General features: G+C 37.7%; 1 long non-coding RNA gene across 4 annotated transcripts in view; it reads left to right on the top strand.

Annotated features, from left to right (window-relative positions):
* LOC138758093 (uncharacterized) overlaps positions 1-17,316 on the top strand; it is a 58,257-nt gene that overhangs the window by 24,250 nt on the left and 16,691 nt on the right. For 3 of the 4 annotated variants that reach the window (XR_011354136.1, XR_011354137.1, XR_011354134.1), the window contains 2 exons: positions 12,099-12,219; positions 14,733-14,808. This is a non-coding gene — a long non-coding RNA (uncharacterized lncRNA). Of the gene's footprint in view, positions 1-12,098; positions 12,220-14,732; positions 14,809-16,527; positions 16,616-17,316 lie in introns of those variants that run through there. The other variant, XR_011354135.1, reaches the window with a different exon arrangement.

Genomic DNA, 17,316 nt, shown 5'->3' with positions numbered 1-17,316 from the left:
TGAATTGCACAGAATCACCACCCTCTGGCTCAACATTTTTTTTCATCTCTGCTCTTAAGGGACATCCTTTTATTCTGAAGCTGCGCTATATTCTCCCATTGCAGGAAACATTTTTTCCACATCTACCCTACTAAACCCATTCAGTAGATTTCAATGAGATCCTGCAAGAAATTTTTAGATACATAAAGAAATACCCTCCCCACCCTCCCAGCCCTTCAGCCAGCTCCCTTAAGGGGAGCCAAATACAAAAACAAAACAGAATATATAGAATATTTCAAAGTATTTTCAAATTCATATATTCCAAATAAGACCACATTTTAACAAAAAAGGAATAATTATCATGTAAGTTACATGTAATTTTTTTCCAATGGAATACAAGCTCTTAATTCATTAGGCCAACGTACTATATTATCTTTCCAAGTACTAGCTACTCATTTTTGTGCTACAGATAACGCTAAACATAAAAATGCAATTTGAAATTTATCCAACCCCAATCCCTTCAAAAATACCATATAGCCCAACAAAAAAATCGATGGGTCTAGTGGTAGTTTAATCTTAAATAATTTTTCCAAGACCAATCTAATTCAGTCCCAAAATAGTTGTACTTTAACACAAGACCAAACAGCATGTATAAAAGTTCCATGACATAATCCATATCAAAAACAAGAGTCCGAATTGCTAAACCCATATTTTTTCAATTTCTCTGGAGTCAAATATAACTGATGTAAAAAATTATAATTAACCATTCCATATCTTACATTCATCAATTTAGTTACACTGTCATGACACATAATCTTCCAATTGTCTTCAGGAAAAATATAAGTTAAATCACTTTCCTATTTAAGCCTAGATTTCTCCCATTCTGGTTTATTGATACTATCTTGTAACAATTGATACATATCCAAAATATAACCTTTCTTTGGTATAGAGGAAATCAAAGATTCAAATTTCATCAACATAGGTAAATTCATCTCTTTACATAATTCTCTTTTATCAAAGCTCTGAGTTGATAGTACACAAATAAAGAATTTACAGATATATCAAATTTCTCCCTCAATTGATTAAAGGAAAGAAACTGTCCTTCTTTAAAACAATCCTGAACTATCTTTATACCCTTAAAATTCCATCTCTTTAAATAATTATTAAACATTGAAAAGGGAATAAGTTGATTATGGTATAACGGAGTTTGAATTGATACTTTACCCTTCGACCCTAAAACCATATTTCTTTTACCCCATATCTTTAACAAGTGTTTTAATACCAGCACATTATATTCCCACAATAAATTCATATTTCATTTAAGTATAAACTGATGTACCTCAACTTCAGAATTATAAGCCATTTCCATCTTCGCCCAACTCGGAGGTTGGTCCATATCCATCAATCTACTAACAAATTTCAACTGAGTTGCTTCATAATAATTTTGAAAATTAGGTAATTGAAGACCACCCAATGCATATTTCCATGTAAGTTTATGTAAAGCTACTCGTGCTAATTTCCCCTTCCATAAAAATGCCTGTACCACTCTATTCAAATCCTGAAAGAAATTCTTTGAAAGTAAACAAGGTATTGACTGAAACAAATATTGGATTCGAGGAAAAATATTCATTTTAATACAATTTACTCGACCAATTAACGTTAATGGAAGATCTTTCCATTTATTCAAATCCATTTTAATACTTTTTAATAAAGGAACATAATTTAATTTATATAAAGATCGGTAATCTACATTTACTATTACTCCCAAATATTTAATTCTATCTGACCATTTCAATTTTTTATTTTTATTTTCTGAATAGTCTCCTTCCCCTTATCTTCACTCTTATCCCAATTTACCTTATATCCAGATAACTCCCCAAATTTCAGCAAGCAATCTTGCAAATATTTCAAAGACTGCTCCGGTTCTGTCAAATAGACCAACACATCATCCGCAAATAAGTTAATCTTATATTCATCATCTGCAACTTTCATCCCTTTAATCTTATCATTCTGTCGTATTGTCTGAGCTAACAGTTCGATAGCCAATGCAAACAAGGGTGGTGATAATGGACAACCTTGCTGAGTCGATCACATTAATTTAAATGGTGAAGAAGTTTGACCATTTGTCACCACCCTAGCAATTGGGTTTTTATATAAAGCTTTAACCCAACCAATAAAATAAGGGCCAAAATTAAACTTCTATAACACCTTAAATAAAAAATTCCATTCATCCCTATCAAAAGCTTTTTCCGCATCCAGTGCAACCATTGGTGGTTGGGTTGCTGTCTAGATGCATTGACCAATGTGATCAATCTAAGAATGTTATCAGACGCATTTCTATTCTTAATAAAACTTGTTTGATTTACATGTATCAACTGAAGAAAATATTTAGCAAGTCTATTTGCTAAGGCTTTCATCATAATTTTATAATCTACATTTAGTAAAGCAATAGGCCTATACAAAGATACTTTCAATGGATCCCTATCTTTCTTTAAAATCACAGTAATTATAGAACTCGAACAAGATTCCGGCAACACCTGATCCTCAGTTATTTGCCATAGAACATCTCCAAATACCAGGATAAATCTTCATAAAATACTTTATAAAATTCAGCTGAAAATCCATCATCCCCCAGTGACTTCCCATTCAGCATCTCTTGTATAGCTTCTTTAATCTCGAAATCTGTAAATGGAGCTTCTAATTCCCTAACCTCCTCCTCCCCTAAAACAGGTAAATTTAATTTAGATAAATAAAAATCAATAGAACCATCTTCCTGCTTTCCCTCAGAAGTATATAATTGTTGATAAAATGAATAAAACTGGTCATCAATTTCCTGAGATTTATAGGTAACTATTGAATTCTTTTTAACAGCATTAATAATTTGCGATGTTTTTAATTGCCATGCTAACACCTTATGAGCCTTCTCACCTAATTCATAATAACGTTGCTTAGATTGATGGATTAAACGCTCATATTGATAGGTTTGTAATGTATTTAACGTAGTTTCAGCTTCACTAAAGCTGCCTTTTTATCTTCTGTAACATCTTTCTGAAATTCCTTTTCCAACTCAGTAATTTGTTTCTCCAATGTTAAGCTTTGCGCCATGTATTGTTCTTTAACTTTCGTAGTATAACTAATAATTTGCCCATGCAAATATGCTTTCAAAGCGTCCCATAATACAAAAGTACTACTTACTGTATTAATATTCTCAACCAGAAATAAAGCAATCTGTTCCTTAACAAAAGTAACAAATTTTGGTTTCTTTAATAGCATTGCATTAAGCCGCCATCTATAAGACAATTGCTCCACTTCCAGACGTTAACAAGTGAAAAAACAACATAGAATGATCCGATATGACCTGGCTTTTATATTCAGCTTGGAGTACTCTACCTTGTAAATGTGCCAATACCAAAAAAAAAATCTATTCTAGAAAATGAATCAAGTCTAAATGAATCAAAGGAGAAATTTTTCAATGTAGGATTTACTCTCCTCCAAATATCAATTAAATTCAAATCTTTCATCAAAGCCCCTATTTGTACTGCCAGCTTTGATTTCCTTATACTTTTCAGAGACCTATCCAACAAAGGATCTAAAACACAGTTAAAATCTCCCCCAACCAAAATATTTTCCTCGGCGTGATTTAACAAGAAAAAAGCCTCCGACATAAACCTTTCATCATCCACATTAGGTGCATAGATATTTAACAAAGTCCATGATTCAGCAAAAGTTTTACAATTCAACCTCAAAACCCTCCCTGCATTACCTTCAAAGGATTCTAATTCAAACGGTAATTTCTTATGAATTAAGATCACTACACCTCTCGCCTTGGAATTAAATGAAGAAAATACATGACCAACCCAATTTCATATGTTCTTTTTCAGTCAAATGTGTCTCTTGCAAAAAAGCAATATCGACTTTCATTTTTTTTTATATAAACCAATACCCATTTACACTTAATAGGATTATTCAATCCTTGGTCATTAAAAGTTGCAAAGTTCAAATTAGACATTTCAGTAAAAACTCTACTATAAAATATTACTCCTCTTTCTAATTCCCTAAATATTCTAAACCCTCCCCCATATAAAAATAAAACAAAAGCAAAAAAATATATAAACTTCCCCTCAGTAAACTACTAAAAAGTAGTAACTCCTTAAAAATCTGGGTGTGGTAGAACCCACTAGTGGCAGACGACTATCAGGTCTCAGTGTCATCCACCCCCCCAATCAGACTTTCACAAAGTAATTATTCAGACATATTCAACCCAGTGATTCCAATCCCAATGATTGTTCCGGGTCTTCAATATCAAGAAGACTTTGCGTCAATTCAACCTTCTTTCCTTCTTTCTGTGTTTCCCATTCTTTCCACTCCCATTTCCATTTACCCTCCTTTTAGGCGACGATAATGGCGGCCTACCATTTCCTCGCAAATCTGGCAACGAATTAGCAAAAATTAATGCATCATGATCATTTTCAAAAAATTGAGACTGAAAATTTCCATAAAACACTTAAGTACAGCCATGTAATGAAAGGCAAACTTGTAACCTTTTCGTCACAACACTTCTTTAGCTGAATTAAATTCTCGGCACCTTCTAATAATTTCTTGACACAAATCCGCATAGAAAAACACTGTTATTTTGAACCATCATTGGAGTCTGATTTAGCCATGCATTCTGCACCACAATTCGTAGTATCATTTCTCTATCCTGATATTTCAAACAACGAATCAAAACTGCTCTTGGTGGTTGACCTGGAAATGGTTTTTTCCTCAACGCTCTATGTGCCTGGTCTTGCTCCAGACCATCCAGAAAAAATTCATTGCCCAGTACCTGTTAGGTCTGCTTTGTTCATGAATGAGTGAGACAAACACCAGGCTGAGTCGAAATCAGGGTTCTTTGTTCTTTATTACCGGATTGTAACACTTGCGACTAACCATGTTAGTCGGAGAATGCATTCTGCCGTTATCAGCAAAATGGTGATTTTTTATACCCTTGGATACATGCTTAGAACATCATCATATCATTACTTGTCCAATGACTAAAACTGTTGCTATCCTTTCCCTGCTAGCTTCCTGCCTCTCAATCCATCAATGTCTCTCTTATCTTGTAAGTACAAGGATGCATTCACATCTTGTTACAGCCCTGCCCAGGGTAACTCCTTACACATTCCCATCTCATGATGTTTTACCTTACATACCTCAGGAATCCATTTCTTAAAGAGCTTTACTGGATCTGAACCTTCCATATCTTCTGGGAGACCTACTATTTTTACATTATTTTTTCGACCTTGATTCTCTAATGAATCAATCTTCTTCAATAATTCCTTCTTCTGAATCCCCCAGTCCACGAAAGAGTCCTCCACTTTTTCCATTTTTTCTCTATTACGCTCTACCTAATTCTTACATTCAAACAAAGCTTCAATTTTTAAAAAATGATCCTGTCCAGTATCTAGTGTTTTTATACATCTACTAACATCACTTTTAACTCAAGTCATATCTTTCTTCATAAAAGTCATCTCTTCACACATATTATTCATTTTAGTTTTCACTTCCATAAATCCTTGGTTTATTTGAGCAGACATCTGCATTGACATGTTTTCCAATTTATGAGCAATCCCTTCCAATATTGTAAACACAGAATCCAGTCCAGGTTCCATCACTTCCTCTTGAGCCCTACCTTCTCTGGTCTCAGTCCCCATTTCTTCCTGTGTTAATTCCAGTAACGTTGAGCTCTTTTCCTCTCCTAACGCAGTGGCTCCTCTTCCAGTACAGCTGCAGGTCTGGACACCCGTCGACAGTGCGCCGACCTCGTCAGCCCACCGTCTTTTAGGCTCCCACACAGCCCACACCTTTTCCAATAACTCACGGACCTGCGACGCACCGCACATGCCCGGCAAAGTCACCAATCGCGTAGGTGCGTCTTCCGACGCAATACTGCGCACCCCCAGACCACCAGGCAATACTGCAGGCTTGTGAGTCTGTCCTCGCTTGGCCAATCCGCCTGCACGCCCAGGTTCACGGGCACGCCAGTCAGGGCCAGACGAGCTCGTCACTGAACCGGCGCCATCTTGCGAATGTGCGATCGACGCCGGTGTAATACTTAGTCGAGCAGGAGTCCTCTGAGGCTTGGGAGCTCCAATCGACGACTCCGTGGCTTCAACTTGGTAGGTAGGCCTCAATTTTTCAACACTTTTATAAAGTAATTTCTTTTGCAATTGAGCTTTTGATTTCTTCATGTTTGTAGCCATTTCAATCCTCCACTATTCCAAAGTCTGTAAATACTATTTTTAACCACTTTTATAAGTTTTAAAATCGGGTATTTATAAGTCTAACTGGGGGAAGGTGGAACTACACGTCTTCCCTCTATGTCATCTTGCCATGGTCCCCCGATTTCAATGAGATCCTCTCTCATTCCTTTTAAACTTCCTGCTGAAGTGCAGGCCCATCCAATGCCTCTCATATGTTAACCCACTCAACCCCAGGATCATTCTCATAAACCTCCTCTGAACCCTCTCTAACACCAGCCCATCCTTCCAGAGATATGTGGCCCATAACTGCTCATGATACTCCAACACTATATATAGCCTCAGCATTATATCCTTGCTCTTATATTCTAGTTATCTCAAAATGAATTATTAGGCTACATTTGCCTTCCTTATTACTGCTTAACTTGCAAAAGATTATGCAAGTTAATCTTTTGGGAATCCTGCACTAGGACTCTCAAGTTCCTTTCAATCTCTGATTTCTGAATTTTATCCTCATTTACAAAATAATCTATGGCTTTATTCATTCTACCAAAGTTCATGACCAGACTATCCCATCTGTCATGTTTTTGCCCATTTTCCCAACATGCAGACAGCCTACTTCTTCAACACTACCTGCCGCTCCACCTATTTTTGTATTATCCGCAATCTTGGCCACAAAACCACCAGTTTTCGTCATCCAAATCATTATCATTTAATATGAAAAGTAGAAGACCCAACACTGACCCCCATGGAACACCACAGTCAACTTGAAAAAGCCGCCTTTATTCCCAATCTTTGATCCACACGTGCCTTTCCTATAATAATATGAGCTATCTTGTTTAGCAGCTTTATGTGCAGCACCTTGTTGAAGTCTTTCTTAAAATTCAAGAAAACAACACCCACTCTCTCTCTCCTTTATCTGTCCTACTTGTTATTTCCTCAAAGATTTCCAACAGATTAGTCAGGCAGGATCTCTCCTGAAGGAAACCATGCTGACGTAGGCCTACTTTACCATATGATTTCAAGTACCCCAAAACCTCATCCTTGAAAATGGACTCTAGAATTTTGCCATCCACTGAATTTAGGCTAACCAATCTATAACTTCTTGTCTTGCCTCTCTCTATTCTTAGAGTGGAGTGACATTTACAATTTTACACTCCTCTAGAACCATTCCTGACTCTAGTAATTCTTGAAAGATCACTACTAAAGTGTCCACAATCTCTTCAGCTACCTCTTTCAGACCCTTGGGTGTAGTCCATTTGGTCCAGGTGACCTATCCACCTTCAGCACCTTCTCCTTAAATGCACTCACTTCTGCCCTCAATTCTCTAAACTTCTAGGTTGTCACTGGTTTCTTCCTCAGTGAAGACTGACGCAAAATACTCATTCAGTTCATCCGCCAATTCTTTGATTTCCTTTACTACGTCTCCTGCCCCCTCTTCTAATTATCCAATGACCACGCTTGCCTCTCTTTTGCTCTTTATACATCTGAAAAACCTTTGGCATCCTTTTTTTTATATTATTCGCCAGCTCATGATTTCTCTCTTTACTGCTCTATTAGTTACTTTCTGTCAGGTGGGTGCTGCGCAATTGCTCAGCAAAAGGAGGGTGTAAGGCACTCCTTCCATCCAATAGCTGACAGGTCACCCTTTTGCAAGGTGTAGTACCTGTTTATTCTCCCAAGCCATGGATTCCAGGTGGTGGATGGTTTTTTACAAGCAGATTCTACAAATTGGAATTTATGGTTGCAAAACTAAAAATGCTGGGCAGATGAATCTGTGGATTAATGGCCAGGGTTACCCGTCCAGTATGAATCCGGCATATGAAGAAGGTAACAGAAAACCACTTTAGTATTTTTCCCTTATATAATCATGAACCCAACATCGAATATCGTCTCAGCTCAAAGATGGAGCCTTCACCGAAGGAGAACTACATTCAGAGGGTCAGAGATCATGATAGATGGAGAGACATGATCACCTATGCTAAACAGCAAAGCACATGAATGAATGAGTTGCTTTCTCTTGGTTTTTGAAAGCTACCCAATCTTCTATTTTTTAGCAATATTGTATTCTCTCTCTTTAGATTTTATTTTGTCTTTGACTTTCCTTGTCAGCCACTGCAGACTCATTCTCTCATTAGAATGCTTGTTATTCTTTGGGATGAAGTGATCCTGTATCTTCTGAATTACCACCTGATACTCCTGCCATTTCTGTTCCATCATAATCTCTATTAGGGTCCCCTTCCGATCAACTTAGGCCAGCTCCTCTACCATGCCTCCGTGGTTAACTTTACTCAGCTATAATAATAATGTCCAATTTTAGCTTATTCCTCTCGTATTGTGATCACTGCCTCTGAAGGGTTCCTTCACCTTAAACTCCCAAATAAAATCCAGTTCATTGCATAGCACCAAATCAGAATTGCCATTTCCCCTGTGGGCTCAACCAGAAGCTGCTCTCAAAAGAAACCTCATTGGCATTCCACAATTTCTTTCTCTTGGGATCCAGCAGCAACCTGATTTTCCCAGTCTACCTACAGATTGAAGCCCCCTTGACAATTGTAACATTGCCTCTCTTACATGCCTTTTCTAACTCTTGCTGTTTGTATCCCACATCCTAGCTGCTATTTGGAGGCCTATAAACAACTCCCAACATGATCTTTTACCCTTCCAGTTTCTAAAAACCTACCTAAAATGATTCGATGTCTTCTGATCATATGTCCCTCCTTGCTAAGGATTTATTTATTTTAATCAATTGAGCCACCCACCCCTCTCTGCCCACCTGTTTGTTTTTCCAGTGGGATGTGTACCCTTGGAAGTTCAGCTCCCAGCTGCAATCCTCCTTCACCCATAGCTCTCTTATGTCATACCTGCACTTTAAGTTCATATACCTTGCTTTGTTCAGTGTGTGCATTTAAATACAACACTGTAGCAGACCGCTACAAAGAAGCACACACACACACACAGTGTGGCAGGTCAAGCTCACTCCTTTATTAGGGCTTGAAGGACTGCTTTTATACTGTTCAAGTTCCCGCCGTTTTTGCTGATTGACTGAGTCACCCATATGAATAACAATAGCGGGTGGGAACATCCAATCATATGAATGTCCTTCTTCCCCAGTCTGTTTCTGCTGAGTTAGCTGGGCAGCTTGACCAACGCCATTTTAGGGTTGTTGGTCTGATGCTGCTCCAGTTTCTACCCCTGCCAGTTCATTGTCCTGGGAGTCGCTTTTGTGATCTCTGTCCATGTCTGCTGCCGCGCGATGTGCCGGCCCGATCTCTGCAATTGTGGGCCGCCACAACACTTTCATTTCTGTATTCACTACCCTTCTTTTCATATTTGTCTCCATGTTTCCTGAGGTTAAATTCTTCTACAGTTACTTTAATAATGTGGAAAAAACTGCAGCCAACTGTTGGAATCTAGGGGTTAAAACATTATGAAAGAAATGATTAATTAATAAGTGTATATTTACCGCATGGTTCAGGGGAAAAGAGGAATGTGATTAAGTGGCAATCACAGCATGGAGCAAAGTTGGCTGAGCAAAATTGTCCGCTCCCAAAATACAGGGAGAGGAAATGCATAAAACGATTTAGGAGGAATGCTCCAACTGAAGGAGGTGGGGAGTAGCACAGGAGACACAGGCCAGACCAGAACAAAGAATGGCCTACAAGAAACAAAGGGAATGGAAAACCAGTCTAGGAGGAAGATTAAGGCAGGAGGAGGTGTTAAAGAGAACAGCAGAAATTGGCCAGACAGGAACAGAACGATGATTAGAAATATCTGGGGATGAATTAATTTCTGATCAACACAACACAACTTACACAACAATCTTACATTGGTTGAGGGGTAAATACTGCCCAGGAGATAACGCCTGATGTCTCCCTGTGACTAGTGTCCTGGCGTTTCTTTTCTTGACTGAAAGAGCAGGCAGTATTTACGTCTATCTAGTTTGTTTGCATTTTATTCTCATGTGTGCTGAGATAATGATAATGAGTTTATTGTTATGCACCATGTACAATGTACATCTGCACTGAAATTCTTACTTGCTGCACCAAAAAAAACCCAACTAAAATAGTATACGTTAAATTGAATTGGAAAAAGAGATAATAAATACAAAAGATAGAATAAATATGCACACTTAGTATAGTGCAAGAAAAAAAGTGCAGGCAGTCTTCTTGTGGATATTGGAGTAGTTCATGGTTAGTGCAACAAGAGCCTGATAGCTGTTGGAAAGAAATTGTTCTTGAGTCTAGAGGTGCTGGTCTTCAGGCAGTGAGAAGAAGTTGTGACTCGGGTGATGGAGATCCTTCATGATATTGGCTGCCTTCTTGAGGCAGTGCATTGCATAGATATCTTCAGTGAATGGGAGGTCAGAGCCTGCGATGTTTTCTACCTTCTGCATCAGTTTTAACAGTGTGGGGGCAATATTATTTTACTTGTGTGAAGTTCATTAAGCTTGATAGTAGTGAGAAAGATACTCTCCTTGAATCTGGTGATGTATGATTTCCCACTCTTTAGTCTTCTTCTTGATGGGAGAAGAGAGTGTGGTTGGGATGAGATGTATCCTTTTGTATGTTGACAGCTTTTCTGAGGCACCAGGAGGTGTCGATGGAGGGAAGTGAGGTTTGTGTGATTGTTTGAGCTATGTTCACAACTCTGCAGTTTCTTGTAGTCTCAAGTGGAGAAGCCCTCTCACCATGCAGTGATGCATCCTGACAGGATATCCTCCATGGTGCATCTATAGAAGTTGCTGAGGGATGTCGAGAACATTCCAAATTTTCTCAGGATGTAGAGACATTGGTGGGCCTTCTTGGCCCTTGCACTTGGCCCTTGTGTCGTTGTTGGCCCAGCTCAGGTCGCTAGAGATGTTTGTTCAAGAGATCGACTTCCAATAATACAGTACTCCACAGAGCAGCAACTTTCTCCCCTGGTGGGGTCAGGTGTGATGATAGTCTTCATTGACCACTCCATATAATATAGTAAATACCCTATTTCCTACAAAAAAAAAGGTTGTGGCTTCAGTCACAGGAGACAAAGGAGAGAACTCTTTGTTTCTTTTGAAATTAATATATTTAATCATGCAGGTTAAGGTAGCCACAGCCTAAAATAAACTTCTAATCCATTTTCAGAGCTTTCTTTGCATAATTTAGAGTGTCGTTCCCTACAGCAAAAGGGAGTTCACAAGTTCTAATGATCGTAGAATATATTAATAATTTTGATTTATTGAAATAAAATACTAAGCAATGTCTGGCTGCTTTGTGAAACCAGACTGAATTGAATTGTTTATTGTCCAGTGCACTGAAATACAAGAAAAAGTTTTGTTTTACATGCTATGCATATAAATCAACTTAGAGAGTAGGTAGCTCAATAATAACAAGTCAACAAATAAACAAATAAATAAATAAGACATGGGTATAGAGAGTAGTGTCACAGTAGTCAAATATTACAGGATATAAAGTAAAAAGTATGAAAACATCATGCGAGGAGTACAATTATAAAAGTCTGTGCAAGGCAACTTCTTTTGTCAGTGAGAGATACATTCAGGATACATGTGCTTGAGAGCTGGAATCTCATTGGTTGTGTTCTCAAGCACATGTATCTTCTGTCCAGTGCAAGTGGATGTAGCAGCCAAGTTTACTGCCAATAAAGAAACAAGACAAGAAGTACATTTTTATCTGTACAGTATTGTGTTCCTACCCACACTCTGGGATCTAGGTAAAGCATCAAGTTTGAGCTTGGAGAATTGACAAAGGCTTCCTTGGTCAACTAGGTAAGTACTTCTTCTGTTACCAGTTTCTCTAGGAAGTGTGCTAAGAGAGTCACTTCACTCACTGTTGGGTTTACCAACTCCCAAGAAACCTGTGCTACATTATAATTATTCTGCAGAGCTCTGGAAAGATCTTACACTACAATGGCAGATGTTGGAAATCAAAGAAGCGAATAAAACAATTTTGAAAATGTTCAGCCTATCAGGCAACAATTGAGGAGAATGAAACAGTTGTAGAAGGTCAGAAACAACTTTGTCCATCTATCCTGGGTTGATTAATATTGTATTTCAAAAATAAAATAAGGAGCAGGTCATAGGTTGTTGTTGTTTCTGCCATTCCTCTGCCTCTCAGCATTTCCTTCCCTCTTCTCCTCCTACCTCCCCCACCTCTCCTCTTGCTGTAACACCAGCACAGTTAATTGGCAGCTTTAACAACTGGCTATGTCAGCATTGTGATTATCTGAATATTAATGCATTTTTGTGGGTTATGCATATTCTGCCTAGTTGGTAAGGTCTCCTCCCAAGTGTTCCTGGAAACCGCTCATGGAAAAAAAAATTGTTCAATGTAAAGTTTAAGATGATCTTGGAAGTCAATGGTAAGATAGCAGTACTGTCAGAGAAAACAAAAATCTTTATTTCTGTCCAGAACCTCTGGGACAAAAATGATCTTGGAACCATTCAATTCAGTACCAACCTGACCTACTCTTCACAGAGTACATTTAATTTTTGACTCCCTTGGAAAAATTAGTTTGATAATAGTTTAATATGACATTGAACACATTAATTGTCTTCAAAATTACCCATCCCAGGTAATGTCAGTACAATAACTCCATTGCCATGAAATTTTCTGACCTACTCTTCACAGAGTATTTCATGGCAATGGAGTTATTGTACTGATATTACCTGGGATAGGTAATTTTGAAGACAATTAATGTGTTCAATGTCATATTAAACTATTATCAAACTAATTTTTCCAAGGGAGTCAAAAATTAAATATAGGCAATTTGATCACAACATTGCCATTTTGATGGTAGTGGATTATTAGGCTGTGTGAGAGTCCTGCTGGAGGTGTGCATATTTATTATTATTTTTAAAACATCAAATCTTGTAGAACAATTAGGAGCCTAATCTGAAATGAAATTGTGTACCAAAAATTCTTGGGAGTTGATAGACAAAAATAAGCAGTGAAACTGAGATCAGGTAGTTCCGTGAGTGAAATTATGCTATAAGCACTTCTTGGGAATGTGGACAGGGAGCAAATCCCAGTTTAGAAGGGAACATTTGCCTTCCACTAGTCCTGAAACCCAGCCAACACCACTAATCCTCAAGTGCGTTGCCCAACTCTTCTATCCTCCAAAGCTTCCTTACCAGTGTTGGCCTACTTCTAGACCTTCCCATTGGTGATCAGCTCATCTTCCATTTCCTCATAAAAAGCAATATTCAATTATGCCGAGAAATAGGAATAAGTACAAAAAAGAACAATAAAAGAATCCCTTCAAAGAAAGATGGGGTATCCTTTCATAAAATTTATGAAGAGAAATGACAATGAAGTAAACACTGAAGCAAAACTAAAATAATATGGACATTGCATATTTGTTCTGAGAATTGCTCATTGACTTAAAACATTATCTCTAATTTTCTTGTGATTCCCGAAACGAATATCCTTGATTTACTTTTTGATTTAAAATTTTCTCATGGTGGATTGATAGCAATTATTTATGATAATTGGATCCCTGGATCAGGGATGGTAATTAAGAATGAATGGGAATGAGATTTGAATATATCAATTCCAGATGAATACTAGAGTATCACGCTTGATCTGATTAATAATACTTCATTCTGTGCATGACATTGTTTAATACAATTTAAAGTGCAACATAGAATACATATGTCTAAAGTTAAACTATCTCATTTTTATTCTGATGTTGATCCACTATGTGATAAATGTAAAATCTTTGAGGCCTCTCTGATTCATATGTTTTGGGAATGTCCAAAACTAAAAGTATTTTGGGAAAAATTTTTTCCAAACTTTATCAAAGATTCTTAGGATTAAATTGGAACCTTGCCCTTTTATTGCTTTGTTTAGTTATTCTCTAAAGGAAAATATTTCCATGAACTTAATTCATAAAAAGAATAGTAGCTTTTACTTGACAGCCAGATGAGCAATTTTGATGAAATGGAAATATAGTCTACCTCCAACTCATATGCAACGGGTACAGAATATTATGACTTGCTTGAATTTGGAAAAAGTTAGATACAACCTTAAAGAGATCAAGGTTGAATTTGACAAGATATGGGGCCCATTCATGGGCTATTTTCATAATTTGAATATATAGCCAGGGGTGCTCTGGGGGTTTCCTGTTTGATGTCCGAGAGCCGAGATTCAATCCTTTATATATTATTTGCTGGTGACCATGATAAGTGGGGGGGGGGAGGATTAGAATGTTTTTTTTCTTATTTTTCTTTTTTTAAATTTTCCATTATAAATAGAAGAGATTAGTCCAATGAGATGACCAACAATGAAAATGCCGTAATATTAGAACATGAGGTGAAGTTTTTAATAAGGGAATTTCTACTTTATTCGAACATTGTGTACAAGTCAATGCATAAGTCTCTTAGGATTTATATTCTGTATTGCATTATATAAAAGTTATGTAACTAATATGTAGACAATATATAACATGTAATATTTCTCTCTTCCAAATAAAATATTTCAGAAAGAAAACATTATTTCTGTGTTTCTCTCTTCACAGAGGCTGCCTAACCTATTGAATATTTTATAGCCAACATTTTAGATCATTGCTTTTCTCTTCTCCGATGGATTCATAGGTAAGTGCACTTTATAAATGCATGTACAGTGCAAGTTATTTAGTCTCATACCTGTTTAGGCTATTAACTCCAGCTCTCCTCTCATGATGAGAACAATAACTATTGTACTCCTGAATGAATGAATTACTCCTGAATGAATCCCACAGCAGTGCTATCATTGCTGTCCTTGTTTGGAACTAATTGATCCTTCTTTTCTATTGGTGATGATCTTTACATGGCTATATGAATGTTAGAGATACCCGTTAGATTGCTAGTCAAAGAATCTTCTTGCTATACTAGATATCATGTGACAAACAAACTTTGAACATCTAAACTGATACACAGCACTTTAATTGAAATCACTATAGGTACTTTGCCCTTCTGGGTACTTCACAGGTACATTATCATATGATATTTTATGCCAACTTAAATATGACTTTTGCACAGACGGTTAGGAAGATAGACGGCTCAAGAAGGAGAGGAATACAGCAAATCACAGATGTGTAGAAATACAGCACAGAAACAGTTTTGACCCACCAAGTATGGATCATTCAATACAAAAACCATTTTAAACTAATCCTACCCCTCACATGTTTAATCAGCCCAAATTCACATCATTCCTCAGGTTTTTAACCACTTACCAACATACAGGAGCTGCTTACAGTGGACAATTAACTCACCAATGTGATATGGGAAGCCACTGGAGCACTTGGAGAAAACCTATATTGTCATAGGGAGAGTGTGCACATTCCAGACGAACAGAAACGGAGGTTAGTTGCTGGAGCTGTGGGGCACTGTGCCATTCTTAAATTGAGTACAGAAACCCCAAGCAGCTGACTGATGGAGCAATAAACATTAGAAAAGCTAGGATCAGAAGAGGGCAGAGATATTGGAAGGCTGTAGAAAAAGACAATGCCTTAGAGAGATTTGAAAAAAAATAGAATTTTGAAAATAATGCAGCGTTGATCTTAGTGGGTGAATGCATAACATTAGTGAAGAAACTGGCAGCAGAATTTTGTATTGAATCTTAATGTAAAATTATGGCAGAGAAGGAAACCATTCAGCCCATCATAAATGTACTGGCCAGAAAAGAATTATCAGGCCTAATGTCACTTTATCAGCGTCAGCTACTAACTAGCAGGCAAGAACACTTCAAGTACACAACTAAGTAGTTTTTAAATGCAAAAAAAAAACCTCTGTATCTACCACTTTTTCACGCAGTGGATTCCAGAGACTCCCTATCTACTGTGAGAAGAAAAATCACAGTCAAATTGACCCAGAGATCACTGGCTGTCTGCCCCCACATCAGACTGTTAATTCTTCTGTGATCATCAACACTGTCTTCTGCTTGGAGTCTCATTCCCTTTAATTTGGCATGGCCCAGTGTCAGAAAACCACCCCAAACACAGCACAAGATAACAAAGAGGGAGTGCAATGATGAATGAGGAAAGTCTGAATCAATTATATCAACATTGAATGTTAGGGGGGGCGTGGCAAGATGGCGTAGAGTCTAGACGTGTAATCTCGACCTCTCTGGCCAGACTTTTAAGAACCCATTTTTAACTCTTTGTTTTCAGGTTTAAATTTTTTTTTAAACTTAGTTTAAAGTATCAAGGAATTGTTATGGCTATTAATGGTAAAATGATTAAACCTCAAGTACAGAAGAAACTACATTTTCGGAATGTTGAAGATTTAGGGCCTAAACAGTCTGCTACAACTTCAAGTTTGCTTTCTTTCAAGCCTAAGCCACAGAGATTGCCTGTGGGAGCTGAAAAAATGACTACTACTCACCAGGAGAAGGACATCGCTGGAATTACCCGTTCTCAGAAGGAAGGTGGGTGTGTCCCTGATGTGGATCCTGATCCTGGCAGCCTGCCGACTTTAACGGAGGGGTCATGCAAGAAGATGACTCCATTGCTTGAAATACCCCAGAAAAAGTGTTGGAGGTGGAAAAATCCATTAAAGAATTGCGAGAATGTGAGAGGGAGTTAGAGAGGAAAGTAGATTATTTGGAGAATCAAAGTAGAAGGAATAATGTGAAGATTGTTGGTTTGCCAGAAGGTATGGAAGATCCTCTTCATTTTTTTACCGAATGGATTCCACAAATACTGGGGCAGGAATTTTTCTCTGGAGGTCTGGTATTGGAAAGAGCTCATCGAGCCTTAAGAAAAAGACCTCTGCCTGGTCAACCACTGAGACCCGTGATAATTCGATGTTTGAATTCTTTGGACAGAGAAACGATACTTCGTTTAGCAGTGCAAAACTCGAGACAAGGACAAACCCCGTTAATGATTCAGAATAGTAGTTTTTTTCTAGAGTTGAGTCAAGAGGTTATTCAGCGTCGATGTCGATTTAATCCAGTTAAAGAAGTTTTGTGGCATAAAGGTTATAAGTCTACTTTTCGCTATCCGGCAGTGTTGAAGGTGTTTTGTGGAGACTTTCAATCTCGGTTTTTGGAGAATGAACGTGAAGCAATGAGTTTTGCTGACTCGTTGCCAGATGAAAGAGGACAAAGACGTAGCCCACCAT

Source organism: Narcine bancroftii, chromosome 3, assembly GCF_036971445.1.
Source record: "Narcine bancroftii isolate sNarBan1 chromosome 3, sNarBan1.hap1, whole genome shotgun sequence".
In the NCBI taxonomy this organism is placed as follows: Eukaryota; Metazoa; Chordata; class Chondrichthyes; order Torpediniformes; family Narcinidae; genus Narcine; species Narcine bancroftii.
This window is presented reverse-complemented; position numbering and strand designations above follow the sequence as displayed.